The sequence below is a fragment of the Mesoplodon mirus genome (genome assembly GCF_964341445.2).
Source record: "Mesoplodon mirus genome assembly, chromosome: 13".
NCBI classification, from domain to species: Eukaryota; Metazoa; Chordata; class Mammalia; order Artiodactyla; family Ziphiidae; genus Mesoplodon; species Mesoplodon mirus.
The window spans coordinates 40,038,803-40,050,850 of NC_138989.1; the positions used below are offsets into that span (position 1 = coordinate 40,038,803).

Below are 12,048 nucleotides of genomic sequence, written 5' to 3' on the forward strand. Positions count from 1 at the left end.
ATATAGATCAGAGAGTAAATTTTTCACACAGTGGAAAAAGAAAGTGAAAAATACTGGTTTGCTAAATAGTCAAATACAGATGGGAAAAATAAATGGAAATAAGCATATTTTGTTTCACTTTAATGGAAGTGGATATATGAATATCTATAAGATAAATTATCAAAATAAGGAAGATTATGTGTAGAGAATTTTTATTTCAACAAGATAATTTTTTGCCAGTTTCTTTTTTATTTAAAAAAGAATCATCGGGCTTCCCTGGTGGCGCAGTGGTTGAGAGTCCGCCTGCCGATGCAGGGGACACGAGTTCGTGCCCCGGTCCGGGAAGATCCCACATGCCGCGGAGCGGCTGGGCCCGTGAGCCATGGCCGCTGAGCCTGTGCGTCCGGAGCCTGTGCTCCGCAACCAGGAGAGGCCACAGCAGTGAGAGGCCCGCGCACCGCAAAAACAAACAAGCAAATAAGCAAACAAATAAATAGAAAAGAATCATCTTTTCTGCTTACAGGAGTAAGACGTGCATGCTCGTTTATTTGATTTTTATTTTATTTATTTATTTTTGGCTGTGTTGAGTCTTCGTTGCTGCACGTGGGCTTTGCTCTAGTTGCAGTGAGCGGGGGTTACTCTTCATTGCAGTGCACGGGCTTCTCATTGCGGTGGCTTCTCTTGTTGCGGAGCACGGGCTCTAGACGTGTGGGCTTCAGTAGTTGTGGCTTGCGGGCTCTAGAGCGCAGGCTCAGTAGTTGTGGTGCACAGGCTTAGTTGCTCCGAGGCATGTGGGATCTTCCTGGACCAGGGATCGAACCCGTGTCCCCTGCATTGGCAGGCAGATTCTTACCCACTGTGCCACCAGGGAAGCCCGTGCATGCTCATTTAAATATAAATATTATAGAAATTCAGAAATGCTAAAGTAAAGGTCCCTTGCATTCCAAAAATCATTGCATATAGTGGGGCATACACCCCTGACAATTTTTTTCCCTCAGCAAATGTTATATTCTCTTTAAAAAAAAAAAATCTTTGAACAGAAAGTGAGATGAAGCGAGGTGGCTGATGGTGAAGTGATGATCATGGTAAACCCCTAAGGAAGATGAAGGAGATGGAGGCCCTGAGATACGGTAGAGGCAGTACATTTTCTGTTGTTGCTCATTTAGACCCTGGGCATAAGAAGAGATTGTTGTCTGCGCCTTTGGAAAACTTCTGAGCAGTTTCCAACCCTTTAGAAATTGCTAGGGAAAAGCTCATCTGATTATATTTTCAAACCTCAATACTTCTATTTTTGAAGATACATATTTTAAGCATGATTATAAGTTCTCAAAGTATGTTTATTTTTAAATTTATTTATTTATTTTTGGCTGCGTTGGGTCTTCGTTGCTGCACGTGGGCTTTCTCTAGTTGCGGTGAGCAGGGTCTACAATTCGGTGCTGTGCACAGGCTTCTCATTGCTGTGGCTTCTCTTGTTGTGGAGCATGGGCTCTAGGTGCATGGGCTTCAATAGTTGTGGCACGTGGGGTCAGTAGTTGCGGCTCACAGGCTCAGTAGTTGTGGCACACGGGCTTAGTTGCTCTGTGGCATGTGGGATCTTCCCCTACCAGGGCTCAAACCCACATCCCCTGCACTGGCAGGTGGATTCTTAACCACTGCGCCACCAAGGAAGTCCCTGAGTTCTCAGAGTTTATAGTTGGAGCCATATCAGTTTATTCATTTCAAAGCCTGTTGTTTTTATTCTTTGATTTCATATTTGTTTCCCAAGTCATTAATATAAAACAGTTACATTTGGGAGCAGCCTTACTTCTGCTGTCCTAGGCTTTCCAGCTTTTCCCCAAACGTAGCTAGCTTTTTGAGGAGTTAAGACCAAATATAGTAGAAAGATAAGAACAAAGCAGATGGAGGGGGAAGGTGGGGTATTCATTTCAGAATAAATGAGTGAGATACAACTTATAGCTCTAAACTGTTTTTCTCTCTCTAATGCCTTCTGGCAGGGAAAGAACACATAATCAAATAGAATGCTTGATGCAAAACCATAAGAACAGTATCTGGGTAAAGTGCCAAATGATGAGCCAAAATTTATGAAGAATGTGGGAAATATCAAAAAGGATTTGAAAAGTTAAATCTTAAGAAGAAGCACGAGTCCATTGCTTGAAGTTTTAATATATTATTATTAAGTAACAAAAACAGAACTACTCATTTCCTATTTCATCTTTTTGAAGTTGAGTTATATTCGGAAAAGGATAAAACAAATATTGGACAGAGTAATTGAAGCCTTTTCCTCCAAATGTTTTCTCCCCTAAATCCATATGAAGCCTTAACCCCTATTAGGAAAACTGTATTTAGAAATGGAGCCTTTAAGAAGGTATTAAAAAAAAAAAAGAAGGTATAAATGTTAAGTGAAGTCATAGGGGCCCTAATCCAACAGGACTGGTGTCCTTATAAGAAGAGGAAGCGACACCAGAGATCTCCCTTCACGCAAGCACAGAGGAAAGGCCATGTGAGGACACACGAGAAGGCAGCTGTCTGCACCCCAAAGAGAGGCCTCACCAGACATCAGCCCTGCACTTTGATCTTGGACTTCTATCCTCCAGAACTGTGAGAAAATTAATTTCTGTTTTTTAAGCCACGCAGTCTGTTGTATTTTGTTACAGTAGCCCAAGCAGACTAATACAAAACCCAAGGTAGATACGGTGTTTTTGGTGGGTGGGATTTGGGGAGGGCATCCTACTCCTTCAGCTAATTTAAGAATTTTGCTAAGGTGAAAAATATCCAAGATATTTGGGGAAATTTATAAAGAGAGAAGATGGTATATGGTAAGACAGTATATTGCACATACAGAATTATTAAAATTATGTTGTTACCATTTGAGCTTGCATGAATTTCTAAAAAAGCTATTAAGCAGGGTTATTTTTTTTTTTTTTTTTTTTTTTTTTTTCCGTACGCGGGCCTCTCACTGTTGTGGCCTCTCCCGTTGCGGAGCACAGGCTCCGGATGCGCAGGCTCAGCGGCCATGGCTCACGGGCCCAGCCGCTCCGCGGCATATGGGATCCTCCCAGACCGGGGCACGAACCCGTATCCCCTGCATTGGCAGGCGGACTCTCAACCACTGCGCCACCAGGGAGGCCCAAGCAGGGTTATTAAAATAGGGAAATACAACAGGTAGGATTTGGGACTTTAGGTATCTCTGCTACCCACCCCCCTAAGCTAGAAGAATGTAGACAACATGATGGTAACTTTAGGTTAGTTACAGAGCAGCTCCAGACCCTTTGTGTCTTCAGTCAGACCTTCACGTGGCAGCAACCCAGGCCAACATCATAACTGCAGCTCGGGTGGGTCCCTGAGCCAGAGCTACCCAGGGAAGCACGCCCAAAGTCTGGTTCACAGAAACCGTTAAAGAATAAATGTGGGGCTTCCCTGGTGGCGCAGTGGTTGAGGGTCCGCCTGCCGATGCAGTGGACGTGGGTTCGTGCCCCGGTCCAGGAGGATCCCGCGTGCCATGGAGCGGCTGGGCCCGTGGGCCATGGCCGCTGGGCCTGAGCGTCCGGAGCCTGTGCTCCGCAACGGGAGAGGCCACAACAGTGAGAGGCCCGCGTACCACAAAAAAAAAAAAAAATGTTTGTGGGAACTTCCCTGGTGGTCCAGTGGCTAAGACTGTACTCCCAATGCAGGGGGCCCGGGTTCGATCCCTGGCCAGGGAACTAGATCCCACATGCCACAGCTAAGTCCCAGCACAGCCAAAATAAATAAATAAATAAATATTTTTAAAAATCATAATAAATGTTTGTGGTCTTAAGCCATTAAGTTTTGTGGGTAATTTGTATTGGAGCAATAGATAACTAATACAGTGGATAAGAGGTTCATTCAAAGTTCAAGAAAGACCAATGGATTTTAATGTAACAGAGTACAAAAAATTCATTGATAGTTTTGGATTCCACATTGCAACTAGCCTTTAAGAAATTATGACTTGTTGAGTATTGGTGTATTAAAGAATATTTACAATGATCTGAAAAGGTCATTTATTTACTTTTTCCAACTACCTATATGTAGGAGGCCCGATTATCCTCATATACTTCAACTAAAACAAAATACCTTAACAGATTGAATACAGAAGTAGATATAAGAATTCAGCTGTCTTCTGTTAAGTCAGACATTAAAGAGATTTGGAAAAATATTAAAATGCCATTTTTCTTACTGAAGTTTTGGAAAATACAGTTATTTTTTACTTGCAAATATCCTTTATATTGACATGTTTTGTTATTTTTAAGTTTTTTTAATTTCTCAGTTTTAATTTTGAATATCAGTATATTTAACTCACATAAACAAAAGCTCATTGAAGTCTTCAGTAATTTTTGAAAGTAAAAAGGTGTCTTGAGGCCAAAAGTTTGAGAACTGCTGCTCTAACGGATAGAAGCATGAGAATGTACTTAAAGGAAAGCAGCTTGAATTGGGCTAGAAATCATATCATGTTTTATGTGGATTAGCCAAAGAATTTGAAGGTGGTTAGCCTGGAAAAGATTTAGGACCTAATGTCTATCTTCTAAAAGGAAAGAAGCATTGATTTGTCATAAAGGCAATGTAGAATGGGAGTTAACAGCAGGAGTTTGGTAATCAAACAGACCTGTGTTTGAGACCCATTTATGGTATTAAGCTCTGTGGTTTGAGCAATTAAATCATGTTTTTCCTTCCTCTTTTTTTTAATTTGATTTTTTAAATTGTGATTAAACATACATATCATAAAATTTACCATTTTAACCATTTTAAAACATACAGTTCAGGGACTTCCCTGGTGGTCCAGTGGTGAAGAATCCGCCTTCCAATGCAGGGGATGTGGATTTGATCCCTGGTCGGGAATTAAGACCCACATGCTGTGGGGCAGCTAAGCCCACATGCCACAACTACTGAGCTCGCGCGCCTTAAAGAGAGAGCCTGCGTGCTGCAAACTACAGAGCCCACACACTCTGGAGCCCCCGTATGCCACAACTAGAGAGAGAAAACCCTGCAGGCCACAACTAGAGAGAAGCCTGTGCACCGCAACCAGAGAGAAGCCCGAGCACCACGGTGAAAGATCCTGCCCGCCTCAACTAAGACCCGATGCAGCCAAAAAAAAAAAAAAAAGCCATACAGTTCAGTGGCATTAACTGCGTTCACATTTATTTTTTAATTTATTTATTTATTTTATTTATTTTTGGCTGCGTTGGGTCTTTGTTGCTGCACACGGGCTTTCTCTAGTTGTGGCGAGCAGGGGCTACTCTTCGTGGTGGTGTATGGGCTTCTCATTGCGGTGGCTTCTCTTGTTGCGGAGCACGGGCTCTAGGCATGCGGGCTTCAGTAGTTGTGGCTCGCAGGCTCAGTAGTTGTGACGCACAGACTTAGTTGCTCCGTGGCATGTGGGATTTTCCCGGACCAGGGCTTGAACCCATGACCCCTGCATTGGCAGGTGGATTCTTAACCACTGTGCCACCAGGGAAGCCCAAGTGCATTCACATTTTTATGCAACTGTCACCACCATCCATCTCCAAAATTGTTTCATCTTCCCAAACTGAAACTCTGTATCCATCAAACACTAAACTCCCCTTTCCCCCAATCTCTGGCAACCACAGTTTTACTGTTTCTCTGAATTTGGGTACTCTAGGTACCTCATATAAGTATTAGTCAGTTTGTGCCTGGCTTATTTCACTTAGTGTAATGTCTTCAAGGTTCATCCAGGTTGTAGCATGTGTCAGAATTTCATTGTTTTTAAGGCTGGATAATAGTCCATTGTATGGACATAGCGCATTTCCTTTATCCATTCATCTGTCAATAGACACTTGGGTTGTATCCACCTCTTGGCTATTCTGAATAATGCTGCTGTGAACGTGGGTGCACAAATATCTGTTTGTGTCCCTGCTTTTTTTGTGTGTATATACCAAAAAGTGGAATTGCTGAATCATTTAGTAATCCTGTTTAATTTTTTGAGGAATCTCCTTACTGTTTTCCATAGCCACTGAACCATTTTACATTCCCACCAGCAATGCAGAAGGGTTCCAATTTTTTCTCATCCTCACCAGCACTTGCCATATATATTTTTAATAGCCATCCAAATGCGTGTGAATCCGTGATTGTTTGAAATTTAAGTTTTCCAACTTTATTTTGAAAAAACTCAAACTTACAGAAAAGTTGTATGCCAGTCTCCTAGATTCACCTGTTAACATTTAACCACATTTGCCTGTCTCTTTATATTCTTCATTGTTGTTTTCCTGAATCATTTAAAGGACATTGCGGACATCATGCTTCTTCATGCCCAAGAACTGTCCTTCAAGTGTGGATCACTTAAGAAGGATAGTCTACAAATTAACATACTTCTATTGGGTTGGCCAAAAACTTCATTGGGGTTTTTTGGTAATATCTTATGGAAAAACCCCAACGAACTTTTTGGCCAACCCAATATATATTGTCTAATAAATATGCAGTTTACATTCAGATTTCCCCAGTTGTCCCCAAAAATGTTTTATAGGGTTTTTTTTTTGTATGTAGGATTCAAACATGTTTCACTCATTGAATATGACTGTTATATCTCTTTAGTTTTTCTTAATCTAGAAGTGCCCCACTTAGACATATTAGGTCTCTTTGTTTGCATTAAAAAATAAAGATAACTGTAGTATATACTGTTTTATGAGTCTTATATGTCATAATATAGGTGAGGCTTCACTAAAATGTAAGCTTTATGGAGGGAGGGATTTTTATGTTTTTTCACTGGAATTCCAGCACCCTGAATTGTCTTGCATACAATAGGTGCTCAATTAATTTTTGAATGAATGAGTGAATGAATGAATGCCTAACTAAATAATGAGTGGAGGAAGGGAACTTAACGCTGTACAACATTTTCCAGTTTTTATACCCAACGTCTTTACTTGGACATCTGGTGGGCATCTCAAACTTTCTTTTGTGCTTCACATCTAATTAAAATGTATCTAGAATCTGACCACTTTTCATTGCATCCACTGCTACCTCCCTAGTTCAAGTTAGTCTTTTAACTGGTCTCCCTGCTTCTGTTCTTGCCTGTCTCTCTTCCTGTTTCGAACAAGTCTCAACACAACAGCCAGAGTGATCTTTTTTTTTTTTTTTTTTTTCGTGGTACGCGGGCCTCTCACTGTTGTAGCCTCTCCCGTTTCGGAGCACAGGGTCCGGACGCACAGGCTCAGCGGCCATGGCTCATGGGCCCAGCCGCTCCGTGGCATGTGGGATCTTCCCGGACCGGAGCATGAACCCATGTCCCCTGCCTCGGCAGGCAGAGTCTCAACCACTGTGCCACCAGGGAAGCCCCAGAGTGATCTTTTTTAAACAGAAGTTAAATCAGGTCACTTTTTTGTTCAAACTACATGCAATCGGGTTCAGTTTAAAACAAGTCTTTACTAGCTGTTCAAGAAGGGAACAAGTTCTTTGGCAGGACGTGAGCTTCTTACTACCTGAGTTGTAGATACAGGGGCTGGATGACCTCATGGTGGTGTATAGAGGGGCATGAGATGGTTGGTTAGATTAGTTAATTGTTAGCGACTTTTCTATATCTTCTATTACCCTAAACTTAAAAAGAAATTTTTCTGTTTATGAAGACGATGCACATTTATTTTTTTAATGCAAATAATGCCAAAGGTAGAAAAAAACCAGAAATTACCCACAGTACGAGACAGCCACCATCAATACTATTCCTGACACTTCTTGTATACACATATACATGCAAATACATATATGTAAGGAAACATGAATTCACACACGAAATACAAAATGAAAAGTAGGTTGTGAAACAGTGATAGTCAAGATTTGCCAGTAAATATAGGCATACAAACTTTTAAAGATAGTTCCTTTTATAAAAATTACACTCATTGTAAAAACCAAGGGGAATTTGAAAAGGTCAAAGACGAAAGTGAAAGTCACAGGCCGTGAGAACTGATATAAAAATGTTGATACATATCCTTCCAGATGTGTCATAAAGCCTGAAAAAATTAAAAAATAAGACAAAACAAAAACAAAACTCAGACAAACAGAAAAGCCTGTGTGTTTTGTGTTTAGGTTTTAGAAGCTGTCAGAAGCACCTTTTAAGCTACTACGGGAGGAACACAAGCTTGTAAAGCTGCTTATCTTAAACACCAGGAGTTACACTGAGCTTTCGGTGGCTCTGGAAAACACAAGCCCACAGTAAAATAAGAAAGAAGAAAAAAATAAACCAATTATGAACTTACAGCTGATTCACTAACACTGGGGCAGTCAGAGCTGGGCAGGTGACCCTAAGCCCATTAGGGGTTGAGCTGATTGGAGGCCACCCCTGTTTTCCCTTCTGCCGATTTTGTAGTTTACCTACTCCTCCTGGGTAGGCGTGCCCTTTAGGGCATCACTGAAAGCCTGGTGGGTACCAGCACCACTCCTCCACTGCAGCCCCGAAGGTATCTAAAAATACAGTTTGCTCAGCTTCTCAGCGTCTTATCTTTCCCCTTCCGCTCAGTGCCTCAGCCTCTCAGCCATCGCTTTCAAAGCAGCAGTTTCATTGTGGAACAAAGTGGCAGCAATGCTGGACTCTCATCTCTGGCCTCCCTGCTCCCCAGGATCATGACTTCTTGGGCTCCAGCTGCCTTGGTAGTTCTCCAGCGCCTTCAGGGAAGATACAAGATCTCCTGCTTTCCCCAAATAATGAAAACAAAGATCCTAATCTTTTTGCTAAATATAAATAATAATAATTCACAAACTTCTATGACTTTAAGTTTGGTTTCTGGAGAACTGTCATTTTCTTTTTGTGATACCGTGTTACTGTGTTTTTTTTTCACAGTGCTTGAAGAGTCGCTCCTCTTCCAGATATTTGAAGTAGCAAAACACCTTTCTTATTTAGGTAACCTTTTTTGGTATATAAAGTTACACAAGTAAATTCTAGAACTAAAAATAATGCAAGTAACAAAAATTGAGAAGTATGGGGGAAAGGGAGGTGAGAGGCAGACAACGTGCTAAATTCCTCATCTTTTTCAGAGCAGAAAGTAACATATACTACGTGAAGCTGATAAAACAAGGTAAGTATCTGAGAGTTAACGGTGTTATCATCAGAGCTAGAAAGAGAAATTAGTAACAGTGGCTTCCTCTGGGCTGTGGCCTTGAGAATTGCTGGGGAGGAGGAATAAGGAGATTTTTTTTCACTCTATATCTTCTGTACTATTGGAATTATTTTAACCCCCATAATGCACTCCTTTCGTATGACAGCATGTTTTTGTTGATTATTTTAACTCTTTTTTTTTTTTTTTTTTTTTGCGGTACACGGGCCCCTCACTGTTGTGGCCTCTCCCGTTGCGGAGCACAGGCTCTGGACGTGCAGGCTCGGCGGCCATGGCTCACGGGCCCAGCCGCTCTGCGGCATGTGGGATCTTCCCGGACCGGGGCACGAACCCGTGTCCCCTTCATCAGCAGGCGGACTCCCAACCACTGCGCCACCAGGGAAGCCCTATTTTAACTCTTGATTCTGACAACCAGCTGGTTGGTTCATGGAGCCATTGAACTAGACAGTCTTGGGAAAAGTCTTTGAGCTCAAACACTCCTGTGAGCTTTTACTCCAGGAGAGTCGCAAGCAGGGTGGGCAAGAGGCCTACTGTCCTTCCATGGGTTTCAACGTAAAAGCAAGTTTTTAGGAAATTTTGGCTCAAATTATCTTCTAAAACAACGCAATACAGTTAAAAGAACAATGCTTTGAAATTGTTTAATGAATTATTTAAAAATACAACTTTTAATTCCCAATAAAAGTGAATTTTATTTTATTTTTCTAAAGGAAACCAGGAATTTTTTTTCTAATTTTATTTTTTGCTGCGTTGGGTCTTTGTTGCTGCATGCGGGCTTTCTCTAGTTGCAGCGAGCAGGGGCTACTCTTCATTGCGGTGCGTGGGCTTCTCATTACGGTGGCTTCTCTTGTTGCAGAGCACAGGCCCTAGAGCACGCAGGCTCAGTAGTTGTGGCGCACGGGCTCAGTAGTTGTGGCGCACGGGCTTAGTTGCTCCGCGGCATGTGGGATCTTCCCGGACTAGGGCTCAAACCCATGTGCCCTGCACTGGCAGGCGGATTCTTAACTACTACGCCACCAGGGAAGCCCAAAAGTGAATTTTAGATATTAAAATTATTCTGATTTGTATAATGAAGTTTTATTTTTCTCTGAAAATCAAATTGAGCAGAGAAAAAGTGTGGCAGCAATGAAAAGACACCAACACAGAGGTAGAGCTTTGCATCCCTTCTTCGATTTAATCTTTAAAAGAAACAATGGAAACAAACTGTTACACAAATAACTGAAATGAGGAAGGAAACATTTACCTAAGTAACAAAGGAAATTAATGGAAAGAACTTTCTGGTAACAGAAGTAATTATCAGGTGTGGGGGTGAGGGGACGCAAGACAGAGAAGACTCTCGATTCTAATGCTGGCCCGTCATTCATGGTGATTTCCAAGCTGATGCTGGGCACCTACAGATTTGAGTCCCGGTAACATGTGGAACCTCAAAACTCTAGAAATGTCTGCTGGTCCATTTTTAAAGAGTCTTGTTGTTTCCCAATGAAAAGATAACTTTTTTAAATCTGGGAAGAATAGGGAATCCTATATGAGTATGGGACAAATATTCAAGTTGTCTTTAATGCTGAACTCTACAGAAAAACCTAAGCTTGCGACTGAAAGAGATGGAGAGGCAAAGACTTGGTTTGCCCAGGGCATTTCTGGATCCTCTGGATTCTTTGTGGCCTACAGTGGCTGCCCACGTGCTCAGCATTTCCCGGGCCACAGCCGCTGTCGAGATCACTGTGTTCCTGGGCCTCTTGCCCACAGCCGGGCAGATCTCAATGCTGCTTGCAGACCCAAGGTAAGCTGCGCAAAAATTAAAAGCCTAGGGCTTCCCTGGTGGTGCAGTGGTTGAGAGTCCGCCTGCCGATGCAGGGGACGCGGGTTCGTGCCCCGGTCCGGGAGGATCCCACATGCGGTGGAGCGGCTGGGCCCGTAAGCCATGGCCGCTGGGCCTGCGCGTCCGGAGCCTGTGCTCCGCAACGGGAGAGGCCAGAACAGTGAGAGGCCCGCGTACAGCAAAAAAAAAAAAGAATTAAGCCTCGTTGTCTGTCAGGAGCAAAAGTCTGCCATAATCGACTGAAGCTACCTCTCAGGGAAAAGGGATAAGATCCCCAGAGTCAAAGAGACACAACCGTCTTTTCAGAGCGACCCTCACCCCCCAGCCCCCCACCCCGGGCCGACACAGCACACTACCTCCCTTGCTGGTGTTTGGCCAGCATCCCTGTGGGAGTTGTGTTCAAAATACGCTCTTCTGTGGAGAAGCCTGGGTTCCCTTGGGAGCCCCTTCAATCTCCAAACTTTTCTCATTCCCAATTGATGGCCTGTTGGTGTTAGGGCATGGGGATGGTGAGAGAGGGGGAAGTGACCAGGAGGACTCCAGCTTCTTGGTTTGTGCAACTGGATGGATGGAGGTGCTGTTACCAAGGCTGTTACCCCAGAATTACCCCCCTGCCCCTCCCTCGACTAGAAACCAATTACTCGTATCTGAGTTTCAGGAGAAAGCTGCAAAGAGAAAACAAGAACTGGTTAGAACCAACTAGGCCCAAGATGGCGGCAGATTTGACTTCCTGTGGACCTTAAGCCTCATTACCTGCTCATGATAATACGTTAGCTAAATGCCATGCCCACCAGCAGCAAGACAGTTGACACCTGCCATGACAACAACCGGAAAAGCCCACATAAGGACTGAGAAGGAGAGTTGCATCAGTTCTGGGTCCAAATAAGACCCCTGTTCTTGAATAACTCATGAATATTCCTCCCACTCTTTCCAATTCCCTCTGTTTTACCTCAACCCTTCTATATTTTTGGTGTCTCTGCCCAAATTGGGTTGAGAGGTTGATTTGCAAACTAGGTTCTTGCTTCTCCATTCTCTGGCCATTGAATAAAGCTTGTGCTGCTCCAGTCTCCATCAGTTTCACGGTTGGCTACGCAAATCTGATTGGAAAAAGAGCCTCCTCTGTGGTCAAGACAAGGGGTCTCACCCGGGCTAGGACCCCGGCCGGAGTGGGTCCAGTCA

General features: G+C 43.1%; 1 long non-coding RNA gene across 1 annotated transcript; it reads left to right on the forward strand.

Annotated features, from left to right (window-relative positions):
- Nucleotides 1–352: 352 nt before the first annotated feature.
- LOC309814501 lies at nt 353–11,977 on the forward strand. The gene is made up of 4 exons (XR_014295701.1): nt 353–2,577; nt 8,780–8,839; nt 8,974–9,014; nt 11,528–11,977. It is a non-coding gene; the product is annotated as an uncharacterized lncRNA (long non-coding RNA).
- Nucleotides 11,978–12,048: the final 71 nt, after the last annotated feature.